Consider the following 20,474-nt stretch of genomic DNA (forward strand, 5'->3'; position numbering starts at 1 on the left):
GGGAAAGGATGTGGTGTAACAGTCAGAGCTGACGACTGGGAAACTAGGTTGGCGTCAACTAAAAATACTATTATTCTGGACAAATCACTTAACCGCCCCATGCCTAAAAAAACAAAAAAAATGTGTCCTTGTGTAATGAAACTAGTGCTTACAAAAAGCACTCCAGTACCTTTGGGTCGAGTTAGAGCAACACTGCAAAAACAACAAAAAAGTAGGGTGAATATATTTTGGGGAACAATTGCCGGGGGATGCTGTAAAGTAAAAGTACCTGTAAGAGCCTGCAGCCAGTGGAAGGACACCGACCACAGAAAGCAGTACTTGGTCCAGCAGGAGTCGAGGAGGAGGGGCCAACCAACTGGAGACAAGGAAACTAGAGTGATGTGCAATTCAACCAATGGTAGGAAAAGTAAGTAGTGGACAGGCTCTAACTTCCTTTTAAGATCTGTTTTGTCTTCACAAAAGATTTTGCAAGCACTGCATGCATGCGAAACCTAAAAAGCAGCTTCACAGAACTACACCAAAGTTGGCATATAAGTAGAACTGTTCTCAAGAGCCTTCACTTGGTTTTGTGTAAATGCATTATATAGTTTGAAAAAGTAGCAGTAAAGCATTTGTCTGTGCAAAAAAAAAAAAAAGATTAAGAAATCTGGGAAACACTGCAAATCTGGAGTCATGTCCCACCCACAAGCACAAAATTTTTTTTCTATTTTTTGTTTGTTTTTTAAATGTTCAAACCTGTTTAGACAAGGGAGCCTTTTCTCCCAATGGTCATTTTGGTTCCCAAAAATCCAAAGCCAGATTTTCCATCACCTGACCCTCTGTTTCAGGTGCGTGCATCCTACAACGACTCGCACCACCCCCTTCCCTAAAAAAAATTCACAACCCATGCTGAGCACAACCTTGACCATAGGCAGTGCAAGTTTGCCACCAACGGGGGGAGGGGGACACAGACAGGTTCAAGAAAACCGATTATAACTTACAGCCCCATCATGCACTAGTTATGCCCTCGTGTATTACATATCCCTAAAGACATTTTAAATGACATCTTGAAATGGCACCACTGACATATCAATTCACGTCACTGATGTCATTAATTTCCCACTGTGTGCGTGGACCACAGAATATTCTGATGATGCACAATTTTCAACATAAGCCTATTAGGATGCATTGTTTCCTACGTGGTTGGCAAATTTTAAACCTTTCAGCACCCCAGATGCTGCAATGCAGTCCTGAAATGAGTACTTTGGAGCTGGACACTAAACTTCGGAAAAGGCTTAACTTGGATATGCATCCAAAGAATGCTACTCATCATACAGACCCATGGGTGTATGCACAGAGGAATATTATCCTTTTGAAAATAAATTAAACCAAAATCAAGTGTTGTGTTGTCCACTCATGCAGTGGGGATATTTCAAATGTTTATGACTAACAATCAAGGTCCTGCGATGCAAAATACGAGTAAAACCTATTTTTCTATGTTGGGTAACACCTGTTTTTGTAACAATATAATTTATAAGTGTAAGGAAATGCCTCCTTGGCATGGTTACCCCCTGACTTTTTGCCTTTGCTGATGCTATGTTTTGATTTGAAAGTGTGCTGAGGCCTGCTAACCAGGCCCCAGGACCAGTGTTCTTTCCCTAACCTGTACTTTTACACAATTGGCACAACCTGGCATCCAGGTAAGTCCCTTGTAACTGGTACCCCTGGTACCAAAGGCCCTGATGCCAGGGAAGGTCTCTAAGGGCTGCAGCATATCTTATGCCACCCTGGGGACCCCTCACTCAGCACAGAAACACTGCTTGCCAGCTTGTGTGTGCTGGTGAGGACAAAACGAGTAAGTCGACATGGCACTCCCCTCAGGGTGCCATGCCAACCTCACACTGCCTATGCATTATAGATAAGTCACCCCTCTAGCAGGCCTTACAGCCCTAAGGCAGGGTGCACTATACCATAGGTGAGGGCACTGTGCCCCTACAGTGTCTAAGCAAAACCTTAAACATTGTAAGTGCAGGGTAGCCATAAGAGTATATGGTCTGGGAGTCGGTCAAACACGAACTCAACAGCACCATAATGGCTACACTGAAAACTGGGAAGTTTGGTATCAAACTTCTCAGCACAATAAATGCACACTGATGCCAGTGTACATTTTATTGTGAAATACACCCCAGAGGGCCCCTTGAGGTGCCCCCTGAAACCTTAACCAACTACCTGTGTAGGCTGACTGGTTTTAGCAGCCTGCCACACTCGAGACATGTTGCTGGCCACATGGGGAGAGTGCCTTTGTCACTCTGTGGCTAGTAACAAAGCCTGTACTGGGTGGAGATGCTATCACCTCCCCCTTGCAGGAGCTGTAACACCTGGCGGTGAGCCTCAAAGGCTCACCCCCTTTGTTCCAGCGCCACAGGGCATTCCAGCTAGTGGAGTTGCCCGCCCCCTCCGGCCACGGCCCCACTTTTGGCGGCAAGGCCGGAGGAGATAATGAGATAATGAGAAAAACAAGGAGGAGTCACTGGCCAGTCAGGACAGCCCCTAAGGCAACCTGAGCTGAAGTGACTCTGACTTTTAGGAATCCTCCATTGTGCAGATGGAGGATCCCCCCAATAGGGATAGGAATGTGACCCCCTCCCCTTGGGAGGAGGCCCAAAGAGGGTGTAGCCACCCTCAGGGCTAGTAGCCATTGGCTACTAACCCCCCAGATCTAAACACGCCCTTAAATTTAGTATTTAAGGGCTTCCCTGAACCTAAGAATTTAGATTCCTACAACTTACGAAGAAGAGGACTGCTGAGCTGAAAAACCCCTGCAGAGAAGAAGAAGACCAACTGCTTTAGCCCCAGCCCTACCGGCCTGTCTCCCTCCTTCAGAAGAAAACTGCTCCAGCGACGCTTTCCCTGGGACCAGCTTCCAAAAGACCAAGAAACTCCCGAGGACAGCGGCCTTGTTCAACAAAGACTGCAACTTTGTTTCCAGAGGAGCAGATTTAAAGACCCCTGCAATCCCCGCAAGAAGCGTGAGACTTGCAACACTGCACCCGGCGACCCCGACTCGACTGGTGGAGAACCAACACCTCAGGGAGGACCCTCCGGCGACTCCAAGACTGTGAGTAATCAAAGTTGTCCCCCCTGTGCCCCCAAAGCGACGCCTGCAGAGGGAATCCCGATGTTCCCCCTTACAGCGACTGCCTGACTCTGTATCCCGACGCCAGGAAAAAACCCTGCAGCCGCAGCCCCCAGGACCTGAAGGATCGGAACTCCAGTGCAGGAGTGACCCCCAGGAGGCCCTCTCCCTTGCCCAGGTGGTGGCTACCCCGAGGAGCCCCCCCCCTTGCCTGCATCGCTGAAGAGACCCGCTGGTCTCTCATTGAAACCTATTGAAAACCCGACGCGTGTTTGCACACTGCACCCGGCCGCCCCAGTGCCGCTGACGGTGCACTTTCTGTGCTGACTTGTGTCCCCCCCCCCCCGGTGCCCTACAAAACCCCCCTGGTCTGCCCTCCGAAGATGCGGGTACTTACCTGCTGGCAGACTGGAACCGGGGCACCCCCTTCTCCATTGAAGCCTATGTGTTTTGGGCACCACTTTGAACTCTGCACCTGACCGGCCCTGAGCTGCTGGTGTGGTGACTTTGGGGTTGCTCTGAACCCCCAACGGTGGGCTACCTTGGACCCCAATTTGAACCCCGTAGGTGGTTTACTTACCTGCAAGAACTAACATTACTTTACCTCCCCTAGGAACTGTGAAAATTGCACTGTGTCCACTTTTAAAACAGCTAAATGTGCTTTATGTAAAAAGTATATATGCTATTGTGATTATTCAAAGTTCCTAAAGTACTTACCTGCAATACCTTTCAAATGAGATATTACATGTAGAATTTGAACCTGTGGTTCTTAAAATAAATTAAGAAAAGGTATTTTTCTATAAAAAAAACCTATTGGCCTGGAATTGTCTCTGAGTGTGTGTTCCTCATTTATTGCCTGTGTGTATGTACAACAAATGCTTAACACTACTCCTTTGATAAGCCTACTGCTCGACCACACTACCACAAAATAGAGCATTAGTATTATCTCCTTTTGCCACTATCTTACCTCTAAGGGGAACCCTTGGACTCTGTGCATACTATTCCTTACTTTGAAATAGTGCATACAGAGCCAACTTCCTACAATAAGTAATTCTGAAACGTAATCATGGGTTTCTTCTGCTGCAGAACTACTTGAATGTTTGGATAATTGTTATAAAGACGTTTGTATTTACTGCACTTTCCACAATTATATACTAAGGTAGCGATATGGGTTTTTGATGCTACTTTTCCAAGGAACAATATCCAAGTACTGACGGGTATGGCCCACCTCATCCATAAAAGTGTCCTTGAAACTTAACTGGAGACTCTCCAATGAAAATTAACAGGGAAAAGGTGTTCTTACCCTTGAGGGTTCTGGATCCCAAGTACGATTCTGATTTTATGACTGGATAAACAGCCAACTCATCATCAAGCTGCTGGTGGGCAGAAGGAGGAGGAATCTGAGCTGCAAGATACTATTAAAAATGTGGAGCATGACTGGGAAGAGATAACGTGATCATAGTCATATGACCTTTGCTTCATGGGAGAGCTGTAAGTTACAAATACACTGCCGACAGAATTCCACTGGACCCAGAGGAGAAGGATGAGGGTTTTAGGTTTAAATATTATTAGGCACTCTGTGTGTACAGCCAAAACTGTTGTTACTGTACATCAAACCGACGGATCAACAAAGAGTAGTTTACATATGAAATAAAGAGCACTATAAGTGGAATAAAAAAATCCAACCGCATCATTCATTGTTTGGTGCACAGCTTCCTTTTACAAACAGGTTCTAAGATACAGTCAGATATTGAGAAACCCAGAATTTGTTCTACCGCTGGAGATTCTAGATTGAGTAGGTTACTGTGTAGGCCTGGAAACTTTGGGGATCTTCTCTCACACAACTGGAAAACAGTCCACCTATGGCAAACATCAGTTCCCACAGATCTTGAACAAAACACTTTTCATAGCAACCAGGGCTTCCTTGCTTCAGCTATTCACTTACTCATTAGATATGCACATTGCTTTCAAACAGATAAAACAGATGTTTATAGCCTGATTGCTAGTAAACTATCCTTCAACGTGTTGATGCTGACAACATGATTTCATAGAATCTTTGCTTATCAGAGATTCATACAAAATATCAGCTCCAGTTAATTCAAAATGAACCAGTCCGGTTAATCATGGGTCTCATCACATCACTGCATTGTGCTGGCTACAAATCTAGGAGACAGCACCCTTTTGGGCACATGTGATCAGTTTATAAGACCTGGTATCCGTTTGGTGTTTCTCAGGGAAACACTACAAGTCAACTTTATTCAATCCATTCTAATTTGTAGAAAATCTAGCATGTCCTTTTCAGTAAAGACCCAATTATGAGGGACCAATTACCAGCCTTTTGTGAAGGGAAGAAATGATAACAATTTATGTAGGAGTACACTACTCATTTGCTTCAGATTCAAATTCTTTCTGCCAGATGCTTACTACATACAGGGCAATGAAAATCCACATGTAGGTGTGCAGCAAGGAAAGCACTGCGACCGAATTCATGTGTTCCACTTGGAATTCTTGTCACCTAAAATAGCACTGTCCAGAGTTCCAATTAACGCTTTACATTAGACTCACGAAGCTTACACGCTCCATCATTACACTTGTACTGTGCGCCTCGCTCATATTAGGACAAACTCATGAATGGCAGTAGTGGGTTTGGGTGTTTTTTCTCCACTCTAATAAGTGATAATACCATACCTAAAAAAGGTAAATAGCTTGTGTCTTTTTGCTGCGAAAAAGGCTTAAATGCTCTGTGTAGGAAAATGTCTCTGATGGCATGGTTACCCCCTAACTTTTTGCCTTTTGCTGATGCTAGTTATGATTGAAAGTGTGTTGGAACCCTGCTGGCCAGGTCCCAGCACCAGTGTTCTTTCCCTAAACTGTACCTTTGTCCCCACAACTGGCACAGCCCCGGCACACAGATAAGTCCCTTGTAATAGTACCCCAGGTACCAAGGGAACTGTGGCAAAGGAAGGTCTCTTAGGGCCGCAGCATGTATGATGACACCCAGGGGACTTCTCGCTCACCACATGCACACTGCCTCACAACTTGTGTGTGCTGGTTGGGAGAAAATGACTAAGTCGACATTGCCCCCACCTCTCACTGCCTGTGGTATAGTTAAGTCACCCCTCTAGCAGGCCTTACAGTCCTAAGGCAGGGTGCGCTATACCACAGGTGAGGGCATAGTTGCATGAGCACTATGCCCCTACAGTGTCTAAGCCAATTGAACATTTTAAGTGCAGGGTAGCCATAAAGTGTATATGATCTGGGAGTTTGTCAAACACTATCTCCACAGTTCCATAATGGCTACACTGAATATTGGGAAGTTTGGCATCAAACGTCTCAGCACAATAAATCCACACTGATGCCAGTGTGGGATTCATTGAGAAATGCACACAGAGGGCATCTTAGAGATGTCCCCTGTATACCAGTCCAACTACCAGTGCTAGGCTGACCAGTATCTGCCAGCCTGCCACTCCAGACGGGTTTCTGGCCACATGGGGTGAGTGCCTTTGTCACTCTGTGGCCAGGAACAAAGCCTGTACTGGGTGTAGGTGCTTCACGCCTTCTCCTGCAGGAACTGTAACACCTGGCGGTGAGCCTCAAAGTCTCAAGCCTGGTATTACAGTGCCCCAGGGCACTCAGGCTAGTGAGATGCCTGTCCCTCTGGATACAGCCCACACTTTTGGCTGCAAAGCAGGAGATAATGAGAAAAACAAGGAGTCGCCGCCCGTCAGTCAGGACAGCCCATAAGGTGTCCTGAGTTGAGGTGACCCCTGCCTTAGGAAATCCTCCATCTTGTTTTGGAGAATTCCCCCCAATAGGATTAGGGATGTGCCCCCCTCCCCACAGGAAGGAGGCACAAAGAGGGTGTAGCCACCCTCCATGACAGTAGCCATTGGCTACTGCCTCCTGACCTAAACATACCCCTAAATTGAGTATTTAGGGGCTGATGCCAGGAAATCAGATTCCTGATGACCTACAACAAGAAGGACTGCTGGACTGAAAGCCCCGCAGAGACGACAACTGACTTGGTCCCTGCCCTACCGGTCTGCCTCCAAACTCAAAGAACCTGCACAGCGACGCATACAGCAGGACCAGCGACCTCTGAGGACTCAGAGGACTGCCCTGCAACCAAAGGACCAAGAAACTCCTATGGACAGCAGCTCTTTCCAAGAAACAAAGAAACAACCATCTCTAAAGGGACTCCAGCCTCACTCCAGAAGAGTGAGTACCTGACACTCTGCACTCGACGCCCCCGGCTCATGTCCAGAAGAACCAACACTGCAGAGAGGACCCCCAGGCGACTCCGATGACGTGGATACCCTGAGATGACCTCCGTGCACCCCCACAGCGACGCCTGCAGAGAGAATCCAGAGGCTCCTCCTGACTGCGACTGCCCAGTAACAAAGAACCCGGCGCCTGCAAGAAGCATTGCACTCGCAGCCCCCAGGCCCGAGAGAAACCAACCACCGGTGCAGGAGTGACCAAGCAGGAGGGCCTCATCCTTGCCAACCCGGTGGCTGGCCCAAGAAGCCCCCCTGTGCCATGCCTGCATCGCCAGAGTGACCCCCCCAGGTCTCTCCACAGATTTCTATCTACAACCCGACACCTACTTCGCACACTGCACCTGGCCACCCCTGTGCCCCCGAGGGTGTGTTTTGTGTGCCTGTTTGTGTGCCTGTCGGCCACCCAAAGTGCTCTGCAAAACCCCCGTTGTCTCCTCCCCGAGGACGCAGATACTTACCTGCTAGCAGACTGGAACCGGAGCACCCCTATTCTTCATAGACACCTATGCTATTTGGGCCCTACTTTGACCTTGGCACCTGACCAGCCCTGTGCTGCTGAGTGTTTGGGGTTGACCTGAACCCCCAACGGTGGGCTGCGTATGCCCCAGAGACTGAACTTGTAAGTGCTTTACTTACCTTAAAAACTAACCAATACTTACTTCCCCCAGGAACTGTTGATTTTTGCACTAAATGTACACTTTAAAAATAACTCATTGCCATTTTTGCCAAAATTGTGTACTTTACTGTTTTAATTCAAAGTTCCATATTTACCTATGCCAAGTAAGTTACAATTTATGTACTTACTTCAATTCTGAATCTTGTGGTTTTAAAATAAATTAAGAAAATAATAATTTTCTACATAAAAAAACTATCGGCCTGGGGTAAGGTCTTGGAGTGTGTGTTCTCATTTATTGCCTGTGTGTACAACAAATGCTTAACACTACCGTCTGATAAGCCTATTGCTCGACCACACTACCACAAAATAGAGCATTAGTATTATCTAATTTTGCCACAATCAACCTCTGAGGGGAACCCTTGGACTCTGTGCACACTTTCTCACTTTGAGATAGTATATACAGAGCCAACTTCCTACACTCTGCAAGAAACAAACATTTAAAAAGGCAAACTGGTGTGTTGGTTGAGAAATGTGCTTTCCGCTTGGAATGCTCTTCAATAATAATGTGAATTAAACATAGACCATCTTTTCTGTTTTTATCACAAAGTATATGCCACTTTGAGCTTCTAGGCTATTTAGTTTCATTTGTTACACTAAAGGCAACAGTGCTAAAAACGGTGCTCATGCTGCCCACCAGAGTAGTTTCAGTACCCCTAAAACAGTACAATTTCCCACAGAGCAAATGTCCACCATAAAGAAGATGCTCAGATCTACCTTGATTTCAGGCATTCAGTCTATTGTGATCCCTTCAATGGATCTTAGTTTATGTTGACCTACATGCCATCTAATGTCTTCGATCATTCAGGATAGCCTTGAAAAAAAACCTGATGAACAACACTAAAATGTAGAATTGGCACATAGCATTTACTCCTCTCCTTGAAGCTCCCAACCCCTTCTCCATAATTCCATTTGTACATGTAACTTGCAAATATGTAGGGTATTACTCAAGGAGAGTGGCAACAAGATGTCTCACACACCACTTATTAGTGACTGAACAGTACCTTTATATTTACAACATGCAAATAAAATGCTTTCTTATATACAGGATGTAAGGAAATGCCTCCTTGGCATGGTTACCCCCTGACTTTTTGCCTTTGCTGATGCTATGTTTTGATTTGAAAGTGTGCTGAGGCCTGCTAACCAGGCCCCAGCACCAGTGTTCTTTCCCTAACCTGTACTTTTGTTTTCACAATTGGCACACCCTGGCATCCAGGTAAGTCCCTTGTAACTGGTACCCCTGGTACCAAGGGCCCTGATGCCAGGGAAGGTCTCTAAGGGCTGCAGCATATCTTATGCCACCCTGGGGACTCATCACAGACACACTGCTTGCCAGCTTGTGTGTACTGGTGAGGGTGCCATGCCAGCCTCACACTGCCTATGCAGTATAGATAAGTCACCCCTTTAGCAGGCCTTACAGCCCTAAGGCAGGGTGCACTATACTATAGGTGAGGGCACCAGTGCATAAGCACTGTGCCCCTACAGTGTCTAAGCCAAACCTTAGACATTGTAAGTGCAGGGTAGCCATAAGAGTATATGGTCCGGGAGTCTGTCAAACACGAACTCCACAGCACCATAATGGCTACACTGAAAACGGGAAAGTTTGGTATCAAACTTCTCAGCACAATAAATGCACACTGATGCCAGTGTACATTTTAATGTAAAATACACCCCAGAGGGCACCTTAGAGGTGCCCCCTGAAACCTTAACCAACTACCTGTGTAGGCTGACTGGTTTTAGCAGCCTGCCACACTCGAGACATGTTGCTGGCCACATGGGGAGAGTGCCTTTGTCACTCTGTGGCTAGTAACAAAGCCTGCACTGGGTGGAGATGCTTATCACCTCCCCCTTGCAGGAGCTGTAACACCTGGCGGTGAGCCTCAAAGGCTCAACCCCTTTGTTCCAGCACCACAGGGCATTCCAGCTAGTGGAGTTGCCCGCCCCCTCCGGCCACGGCCCCACTTTTGGCGGCAAGGCCAGAGGAAGTAATGAGAATAACAAGGAGGAGTCACTGGCCAGTCATGACAGCCCCTATGATGTCCTGAGCTGAGGTGACTAACTTTTAGAAACCCTCCATCTTGCAGATGGAGGATTCCCCCAATAGGGATAGGAATGTGACTCCCTCCCCTTGGGAGGAGGCACAAAGAGGGTGTACCCACCCTCAGGGCTAGTAGCCATTGGCTACTAACCACCCAGACCTAAACACGCCCTTACATTTCATATTTAAGGGCTCCCCTGAACCTAGGAACTCAGATTCCTGCAACCTAAGAAGAAGAGGACTGCTAAGCTGAAAACCCCAGCAGAAGAAGACGGAGACACCAACTGCTTTGGCCCCAGCTCTACCGGCCTGTCTCCCCACTTCGAAAAGACACTGCTCCAGCGACACGTTCCCCAGGACCAGCGACCTCTGAATCCTCAGAGGACTGCCCTGCTCTAGAAGGACCAAGAAACTCCCGAGGACAGCGGCTCTGTTCACCCAAGACTGCAACTTTGTTTCCAAAGAAGCAACTTCAAGACAACTGCGTTTCCCGCTGGAAGCGTGAGACTTCCAACTCTGCACCCTACGCCCCGGGCTCGACTTGTGGAGAAACAACACTTCAGGGAGGACTCCCCGGCGACTACGAGACTGAGTAGCCAGAGTTGCCCCCCCTGAGCCCCTACAGCGACGCCTGCAGAGGGAATCCCGAGGCTCCCCCTGACCGCGACTGCCTGACTCCCAGATCCCGACGCCTGGAAAAGACCCTGCACCCGCAGCCCCCAGGACCTGAAGGATCGGAATTCCAGTGCAGGAGTGACCCCCAGGAGGCCCTCTCCCTTGCCCAGGTGGTGGCTACCCCGAGGAGCCCCCCCCTTGCCTGCATCGCTGAAGAGACCCCTTGGTCTCCCATTGATTCCTATTACAAACCTGACGCTTGTTTGCACACTGCACCCGGCCGCCCCCGCGCTGCTGAGGGTGTACTTTCTGTGTGGACCTGTGTCCCCCCCCGGTGCCCTACAAAACCCCCCTGGTCTGCCCTCCGAAGACGTGGGTACTTACCTGCTGGTAGACTGGAACCGGGGCACCCCCTTCTCCATTGAAGCCTATGCGTTTTGGGCACCACTTTCAACTCTGCACCTGACCGGCCCTGAGCTGCTGGTGTGGTAACTTTGGGGTTGCTCTGAACCCCCAACGGTGGGCTACCGTGGACCCCAATTTGAACCCCGTAGGTGGTTTACTTACCTGCAAGAAGTAACAATTACTTACCTCCCCTAGGAACTGTGAAAATTGCACCGTGTCTAGTTTTAAAATACCTATATGTGTTTTATTTGAAAAGTATATATGCTATTGTGATTATTCAAAGTTCCTAAAGTACTTACCTGCAATACCTTTCATGCAAAGTATTACATGTAGAATTTGAACCTGTGGTTCTTAAAATAAACTAAGAAAATATATTTTTCTATACAAAAACCTATTGGCCTGGAATTGTCTCTGAGTGTGTGTTCCTCATTTATTGCCTGTGTGTATGTACAACAAATGCTTAACACTACTCCTTTGATAAGCCTACTGCTCGACCACACTACCACAAAATAGAGCATTAGTATTATCTCTTTTTGCCACTATCTTACCTCTAAGGGGAACCCTTGGAGTCTGTGCATACTATTCCTTACTTTGAAATAGTGCATACAGAGCCAACTTCTTACATTGGTGGATCAGCGGTGGCGTACAAGACTTTGCATTTGCTGGACTACTCAGCCAATACCTGATCACACGACAAATTCCAAAAATTGTCATTAGAAATTGATTTTTGCAATTTGAACTATTTTTCTAAATTTTTAAAAGTCCTGCTAGGGCCTTGTGTTAGTCCCTGTTTAGCATTTCTTTTAGAGTTTAAACGTTTTGTGAAAGTTTGAACTAGATTCTAGAACTAGTTTCAGATTCTTAAAAAGTATTCCAACTTTTAGAAACATAATGCCTGGTGCAGAAGAGAATGTGGTGGAACTCGACCTCACACCTTACCTCCATCTTAAGATGAGGGAGCTAAGGTCTCTCTGCAAAATAAAGAAAAACCCAGTTGGCTTAAGACCCTCCAAACAACAGCTCCAGGAGCTCTTGGCAGAGTTTGAAAAAGCCAACCCCTCTGAGGATGACCTCACAGAGGGAGAAGATAGTGACTTGGAGGAGAATTCCCACCTTCTAGTCCTAACTAGGGAGATCAGGGACTCTCAACCCCTGACTCCAAACATAATAGTCAGTGATGCTGCTTCCCTCACAGGAGGGGCCAGCACCTCTGAAATCACTGGGGATAGCCTCAGTGAAGAGGACCTCCTGCTAGCCAGGATGGCCAAAAGATTGGCTTTGGAAAGACAGATCCTAGCCATAGAAAGGGAAAGACAAGAGATGGGCCTAGGTCCCATCAATGCTGGCAGCAACATAAATAGGGTCAGAGATTCTCCTGACATGTTGAAAATCCCTAAAGGGATTGTAACTAAATATGAAGATGGTGATGACATCACCAAATAGTTCACAGCTTTTGAGAGGGCTTGTGTAACCAGAAAAGTAAGCAAATCTCACTGTGGTGCTCTCCTTTGGGAAATGTTCACTGGAAAGTGTAGGGATAGACTCCTCACACTCTCTGGAAAAGATGCAGAATCTTATGACCTCATGAAGGGAACCCTGATTGAGGGCTTTGGATTCTCCACTGAGGAGTATAGAATTAGATTCAGGGGGGCTCAAAAAACCTCGAGCCAGACCTGGGTTGATTTTGTGGACTACTCAGTGAAAACACTGGATGGTTGGATTCAAGGCAGTGGTGTTAATGATTATGATGGGCTGTACAATTTATTTATGAAAGAACACTGTAAAGAAATGGCTCCCTGTTGCAGTTACCCCCCCACTTTTTGCCTGATACTGATGCTGACTTGACTAAGAAGTGTGCTGGGACCCTGCTAACCAGGCCCCAGCACCAGTGTTCCTTCACCTAAAATGTACCATTGTATCCACAATTGGCACACCCTGGCATTCAGATAAGTCCCTTGTAAACTGGTACTTCTAGTACCAAGGGCCCTGATGCCAAGGAAAGGTCTCTAAGGGCTGCAGCATGTCTTATGCCACCCTAGAGACCCCTCACTCAGCACAGACACACTGCTTACAAGCCTGTGTGTGCTAGTGAGAACAAAATGAGTAAGTCGACATGGCACTCCCCTCAGGGTGCCATGCCAGCCTCTCACTGCCTATGCAGTATAGGTAAGACACCCCTCTAGCAGGCCTTACAGCCCTAAGGCAGGGTGCACTATACCATAGGTGAGGGTACCAGTGCATGAGCACTGTGCCCCTACAGTGTCTAAACAAAACCTTAGACATTGTAAGTGCAGGGTAGCCATAAGAGTATATGGTCTGGGAGTCTGTTTTACACGAACTCCACAGCACCATAATGGCTACACTGAAAACTGGGAAGTTTGGTATCAAACTTCTCAGCACAATAAATGCACACTGATGCCAGTGTACATTTTATTGTAAAATACACCACAGAGGGCACCTTAGAGGTGCCCCCTAAAACTTAACCGACTATCTGTGTAGGCTGACTAGTTCCAGCAGCCTGCCACACTAGAGACATGTTGCTGGCCCCATGGGGAGAGTGCCTTTGTCACTCTGAGGCCAGTAACAAAGCCTGCACTGGGTGGAGATGCTAACACCTCCCCCAGGCAGGAGCTGTGACACCTGGCGGTGAGCCTCAAAGGCTCACCCCTTTGTCACAGCCCAGCAGGGCACTCCAGCTTAGTGGAGTTGCCCGCCCCCTCCGGCCACGGCCCCCACTTTTGGCGGCAAGGCTGGAGGGAACAAAGAAAGCAACAAGGAGGAGTCACTGGCCAGTCAGGACAGCCCCTAAGGTGTCCTGAGCTGAGGTGACTCTGACTTTTAGAAATCCTCCATCTTGCAGATGGAGGATTCCCCCAATAGGGTTAGGATTGTGACCCCCTCCCCTTGGGAGGAGGCACAAAGAGGGTGTACCCACCCTCAGGGCTAGTAGCCATTGGCTACTAACCCCCCAGACCTAAAAACGCCCTTAAATTTAGTATTTAAGGGCTACCCTGAACCCTAGAAAATTAGATTCCTGCAACTACAAGAAGAAGGACTGCCTAGCTGAAAACCCCTGCAGAGGAAGACCAGAAGACGACAACTGCCTTGGCTCCAGAAACTCACCGGCCTGTCTCCTGCCTTCCAAAGATCCTGCTCCAGCGACGCCTTCCAAAGGGACCAGCGACCTCGACATCCTCTGAGGACTGCCCCTGCTTCGAAAAGACAAGAAACTCCCGAGGACAGCGGACCTGCTCCAAGAAAAGCTGCAACTTTGTTTCCAGCAGCTTTAAAGATCCCTGCAAGCTCCCCGCAAGAAGCGTGAGACTTGCAACACTGCACCCGGCGACCCCGACTCGGCTGGTGGAGATCCGACGCCTCAGGGGGGACCCCAGGACTACTCTGATACTGTGAGTACCAAAACCTGTCCCCCCTGAGCCCCCACAGCGCCGCCTGCAGAGGGAATCCCGAGGCTTCCCCTGACCGCGACTCTTTGAATCCTAAGTCCCGACACCTGGGAGAGACCCTGCACCCGCAGCCCCCAGGACCTGAAGGACCGGACTTTCACTGGAGAAGTGACCCCCAGGAGTCCCTCTCCCTTGCCCAAGTGGAGGTTTCCCCGAGGAATCCCCCCCTTGCCTGCCTGCAGCGCTGAAGAGATCCCGAGATCTCTCATAGACTAACATTGAAAACCCGACGCTTGTTTCTACACTGCACCCGGCCGCCCCCGCGCTGCTGAGGGTGAAATTTCTGTGTGGTCTGGTGTCCCCCCCGGTGCCCTACAAAACCCCCCTGGTCTGCCCTCCGAAGACGCGGGTACTTACCTGCAAGCAGACCGGAACCGGGGCACCCCCTTCTCTCCATTCTAGCCTATGTGTTTTGGGCACCACTTTGAACTCTGCACCTGACCGGCCCTGAGCTGCTGGTGTGGTGACTTTGGGGTTGCTCTGAACCCCCAACGGTGGGCTACCTTGGACCAAGAACTAAGCCCTGTAAGTGTCTTACTTACCTGGTTAACCTAACAAATACTTACCTCCCCTAGGAACTGTGAAAATTGCACTAAGTGTCCACTTTTAAAACAGCTATTTGTGAATAACTTGAAAAGTATACATGCAATTTTGATGATTTGAAGTTCCTAAAGTACTTACCTGCAATACCTTTCGAATGAGATATTACATGTAGAATTTGAACCTGTGGTTCTTAAAATAAACTAAGAAAAGATATTTTTCTATATAAAAACCTATTGGCTGGATTTGTCTCTGAGTGTGTGTACCTCATTTATTGTCTATGTGTATGTACAACAAATGCTTAACACTACTCCTTGGATAAGCCTACTGCTCGACCACACTACCACAAAATAGAGCATTAGTATTATCTATTTTTACCACTATTTTACCTCTAAGGGGAACCCTTGGACTCTGTGCATGCTATTCCTTACTTTGAAATAGCACATACAGAGCCAACTTCCTACAAACACCTATTGAGTAATTGTTCAAATGATAAACTGCATCAGCATATGGTAGACCTAGGACCAATTTCTCCCCAAGAATTGGGAAAGAAGGCAGACCATTGGGTCAAGACTAGGGTGACCAAGACTTCCACAGGGGGTGACCAAAAGAAAGGGGTCACAAAGCCTCCCCAGGGGAAAGGTGTTGAGACATCCAAAAACAAAAATAGTAAAGACTCTTCTACAGGCCCCCAAAAACCTGCACAGGAGGGTGAGCCCAGAGCCTCTTCACAAAACAATTTTGGGTACAAGGGTAAAAACGTTGATCCCAAAAAGGCCTGGTGTCGTAGCTGTAATCAGCCTGGACACCAAACTGGATACAAGGCCTGTCCCAAGAAAAGTACCACTTCAAACTCCACTCCAGCTAATACTGAAATGGCCAGTCTCCAAGTGGGATCAACAGTGTGCTCAGAGCAAATCAGGTGTCACACTGAAGCTACATTAGTCTCTGAGGGTGGGGTGGATTTAGCCACACTGGCTGCCTGGCCTCCTAACATGCAAAAATACAGGCAGCAGCTCTTAATTAATGGGACAAGTGTAGAAGGCCTGAGGGATACAGGTGCCAGTGTCACCATGGTGACAGAGAAACTGGTTTCCCCTGGTCAATACCTGGCTGGACAAACTTATCCAGTCACCAATGCTGACAATCAAACTAAAGTACATCCCATGGCTATGGTAACTTTAGAGTGGGGAGGGGTCAATGGCCTGAAACAGGTGGTGGTCCCCTCAAATATCCCAGTAGACTGTTTGCTTGGAAATGACCTGGAGTCCTCAGCATGGGCTGAGGTAGAACTGAAAACCCATGCAGCCATGCTGGGTATCCCTGAACTGGTGTGTCAAGACAAGGGCACAGTGCAAGGCTCAGGGTGAAAAAGTAGAGCTGGAGTCTGGAAAAAGGGCTCAGCCTACCAAGAGAAAAGGAAACAACTGGGAAACCAGCTGCAACACAACAACACAAAGAGAACCTCTCTTCTCAGGAAGAAGTTCTGCCCTCTGAGGGAACTGAGCCTATGGAGTTAGAACCTTATCAGGTTGAGCTCTTAGGCCCAGGGGGACCCTCAAGGGAGCAGTTGTGTAAGGGGCAAGAAACCTGTCCCTCTCTTGAAGGCCTTAGACAGCAAGCTGCTGAAGAGTCCAATGGCAAGAAAACTGGAACACATAGGGTCTATTGGGAAAATGGACTCCTGTACACTGAGGCAAGAGATCCCAAACCTGGTGCCACTAGGAGAGTGGTAGTGCCTCAGGAGTTCAGAGAGTTCATACTGACCTTAGCCCATGATATTCCTCTTGCTGGGCATTTAGGACAAACCAAGACGTGGGAGAGACTAGTCAACCACTTCTACTGGCCCAACATGTCCCAGAAAGTTAAGGAGTTTTGTGTCTCCTGTACCACCTGTCAAGCCAGTGGTAAGACAGGTGGACATCCAAAGGCCCCCCTCATTCCACTTCCAGTGGTGGGGGTCCCCTTTGAAAGAGTGGGTGTGGACATAGTGGGTCCACTTGAACCTCCCACAGCCTCAGAGAATATGTACATACTAGTAGTAGTGGATCATGCTACTAGATACCATGAAGCTATTCCCCTTAGGTCGACTACTGCCCCTGCAGTAGCCAAGGCCCTCATTGGTATCTTTACCAGAGTGGGCTTCCCTAAGGAGGTGGTGTCTGACAGAGGTACCAACTTCATGCCAGCATACCTGAAACACATGTGGAATGAGTGTGGAGTGACTTATAAATTCACTACACCCTATCATCCACAAACTAATGGCCTTGTTGAGAGATTCAACAAGACATTAAAAGGCATGATCATGGGGCTCCCAGAAAAGGAGATGGGATGTCCTCTTGCCATGTCTGCTTTTCGCTTACAGAGAGGTGCCTCAGAAGGGAGTAGGGTTCTCACCCTTTGAACTTCTGTTTGGCCACCCTGTAAGGGGACCACTAGCTCTTGTGAAAGAAGGCTGGGAGAGATCTCTTCATGAGCCTAAACAAGACATAGTGGACTATGTACTTGGCCTACGTTCAAGGATGGCAGAGTACATGGAAAAGGCAAGTAAAAACCTTGAGGCCAGCCAACTGCTCCAGAAGTTTTGGTATGACCAAAAGGCTGCAATGGTTGAATTTCAACCAGGGCAGAAAGTCTGGGTTTTGGAGCCTGTGGCTCCCAGGGCACATCAGGACAAATGGAGTGGCCCTTACCCAGTGCTAGAAAAGAAGAGTCAGGTCACCTACCTGGTGGACCTAGGCACTAGCAGGAGCCCCAAGAGGGTGATCCATGTGAACCGCCTAACACTCTTCCATGATAGGGCTGATGTGAATCTGTTGATGGTAACAGATGAGGACCAGGAAGCTGAGAGTGAACCTCTCCCTGATCTCCTCTCATCAAACCCTAAAGATGGTTCAGTAGATGGAGTGATCTATTCAGACACCCTCTCTGGCCAACAGCAATCTGACTGCAGGAAGGTCCTGCAACAGTTTGCTGAGCTCTTTTCCCTAACCCCTGGTCAGACACACCTGTGTACCCATGATGTGGACACAGGAGACAGCATGCCTGTCAAAAACAAAATTTTCAGACAGTCTGACCAAGTTAAGGAAAGCATCAAGGTGGAAGTCCACAAGATGCTGGAATTGGGAGTAATTGAGCACTCTAACAGCCCCTGGGCTAGCCCAGTGGTCTTAGTCCCCAAACCTCACACCAAAGATGAAGAGAGAAATGAGGTTTTGTGTGGACTACAGAGGACTTAATTCTGTCACCAAGACAGATGTCCATCCCATTCCAAGGGCTGATGAACTGATTGATAAATTAGGTGCTGCCAAATTCTTAAGTACCTTTGACTTAACAGCAGGGTACTGGCAAATCAAAATGGCACCTGGAGCAAAAGAAAAGACAGCGTTCTCCACACCTGATGGGCATTATCAGTTTACTGTTATGCCCTTTGGTTTAAAGAATGCCCCTGCCACCTTCCAAAGGTTGGTGAATCAAGTCCTTGCTGGCTTGGAGTCCTTTAGTGCAGCTTATCTGGACGATATTGCTGTCTTTAGCTCCAACTGGCAGGATCACCTGGTCCACCTGAAGAAGGTTTTGAAGGCTCTGCAATCAGCAGGCCTCTCTATCAAGGCATCCAAATGCCAGATAGGGCAGGGAACTGTGGTTTACTTGGGACACCTTGTAGGTGGAGGCCAAGTTCAGCCACTACAGCCTAAGATCCAGACTATTCTGGACTGGGCAGCTCCAAAAACCCAGACTCAAGTCAGGGCATTCCTTGGCTTGACTGGGTATTACAGGAGGTTTGTGAAGGGATATGGATCCATAGTGACAGCCCTCACAGAACTCACCTCCAAGAAAATGCCCAAGAAGGTAAACTGGACTGTAGAATGCCAACAGGCCTTTGACACCCTGAAACAAGCAATGTGCACAGCACCAGTTCTAAAAGCTCCAGATTACTCCAAGCAGTTCATTGTGCAGACAGATGCCTCTGAACATGGGATAGGGGCAGTTTTATCCCAAACAAATGATGATGGCCTTGACCAGCCTGTTGCTTTCATTAGCAGGAGGTTACTCCCCAGGGAGCAGCGTTGGAGTGCCATTGAGAGGGAGGCCTTTGCTGTGGTTTCGTCCCTGAAGAAGCTGAGACCATACCTCTTTGGGACTCACTTTGTAGTTCAAACTGACCACAGACCTCTCAGATGGCTGATGCAAATGAAAGGTGAAAATCCAAAACTGTTGAGGTGGTCCATCTCCTTACAGGGAATGGACTTTATAGTGGAACACAGACCTGGGACTGCCCATGCCAATGCAGATGGACTTTCCAGGTTCTTCCACTTAGAAAATGAAGACTCTCTTGGGAAAGGTTAGTCTCATCCTCTTTTGTTTGGGAGGGGGGGGAGGTGGGGGTTGTGTAAGGAAATGCCTCCTTGGCATGGTTACCCCCTGACTTTTTGCCTTTGCTGATGCCAAGTTATGATTTGAAAGTGTGCTGAGGCCTGCTAATCCGGCCCCAGCACCTTTGTTTCCACAATGGGCACACCCTGGCATCCAGGTAAGTCCCTTGTAACTGGTACCCCTGGTACAAAGGGCCCTGATGCCAGGGAAGGTCTCTAAGGGCTGCAGCATGTCTTATGCCGCCCTGGGGACCCCTCACTCAGCACAGACACACTGCTTGCCAGCTTGTGTGTGCTGATGGGGAGAAAACGAGTAAGTCGACATGGCACTTCCCTCAGGGTGCCATGCCAACCTCACACTGCCTATGGCATAGATAAGTCACCCCTCTAGCAGGCCTTACAGCCCTAAGGCAGGGTGCACTATACTATAGGTGAGGGCATAATGCATGAGCACTATGCCCCTACAGTGTCTAAGCAAAACCTTAGACATTGTACGTGCAGGGTAGCCATAAGAGTATATGGTCCGGGAGTCTGTCAAACACGAACTCCACAGCACCATAATGGCTACACTGAAAACTGGGAAGTTTGGTATCAAACTTCTCAGCACAATAAATGCACACTGATGCCAGTGTACATTTTATTGTGAAATACACCCCAGAGAGCATCTTAGAGATGCCCCCTGAAACCATACCTGACTACCAGTGTGGGCTGACTAGTTTTAGCAGCCTGCCACACACCAGACATGTTGCTGGCCACATGGGGAGAGTGCCTTTGTCACTCTGTGGCTAGTAACAAAGCCTGTACTGGGTGGAGGTGCTTCTCACCTCCCCCTGCAGGAACTGTAACACCTGGCTGTGTGCCTCAAAGGCTCACCCCCTTTGTTACAGCACCCCAGGGCACTCCAGCTAGTGGAGTTGCCCGCCCCCTCCAGCCACGGCCCCACTTTTGGCGGCAAGGCCGGAGGAGAT

General features: G+C 48.2%; 1 protein-coding gene across 4 annotated transcripts in view; it reads right to left on the bottom strand.

Moving 5' to 3' along the window:
* The window catches only part of PTPN12 (protein tyrosine phosphatase non-receptor type 12), a 456,323-nt gene that overhangs the window by 210,231 nt on the left and 225,618 nt on the right, over positions 1 to 20,474 (bottom strand). The window lies entirely within an intron of this gene.

This window comes from Pleurodeles waltl, chromosome 4_1 (genome assembly GCF_031143425.1).
Source record: "Pleurodeles waltl isolate 20211129_DDA chromosome 4_1, aPleWal1.hap1.20221129, whole genome shotgun sequence".
In the NCBI taxonomy this organism is placed as follows: Eukaryota; Metazoa; Chordata; class Amphibia; order Caudata; family Salamandridae; genus Pleurodeles; species Pleurodeles waltl.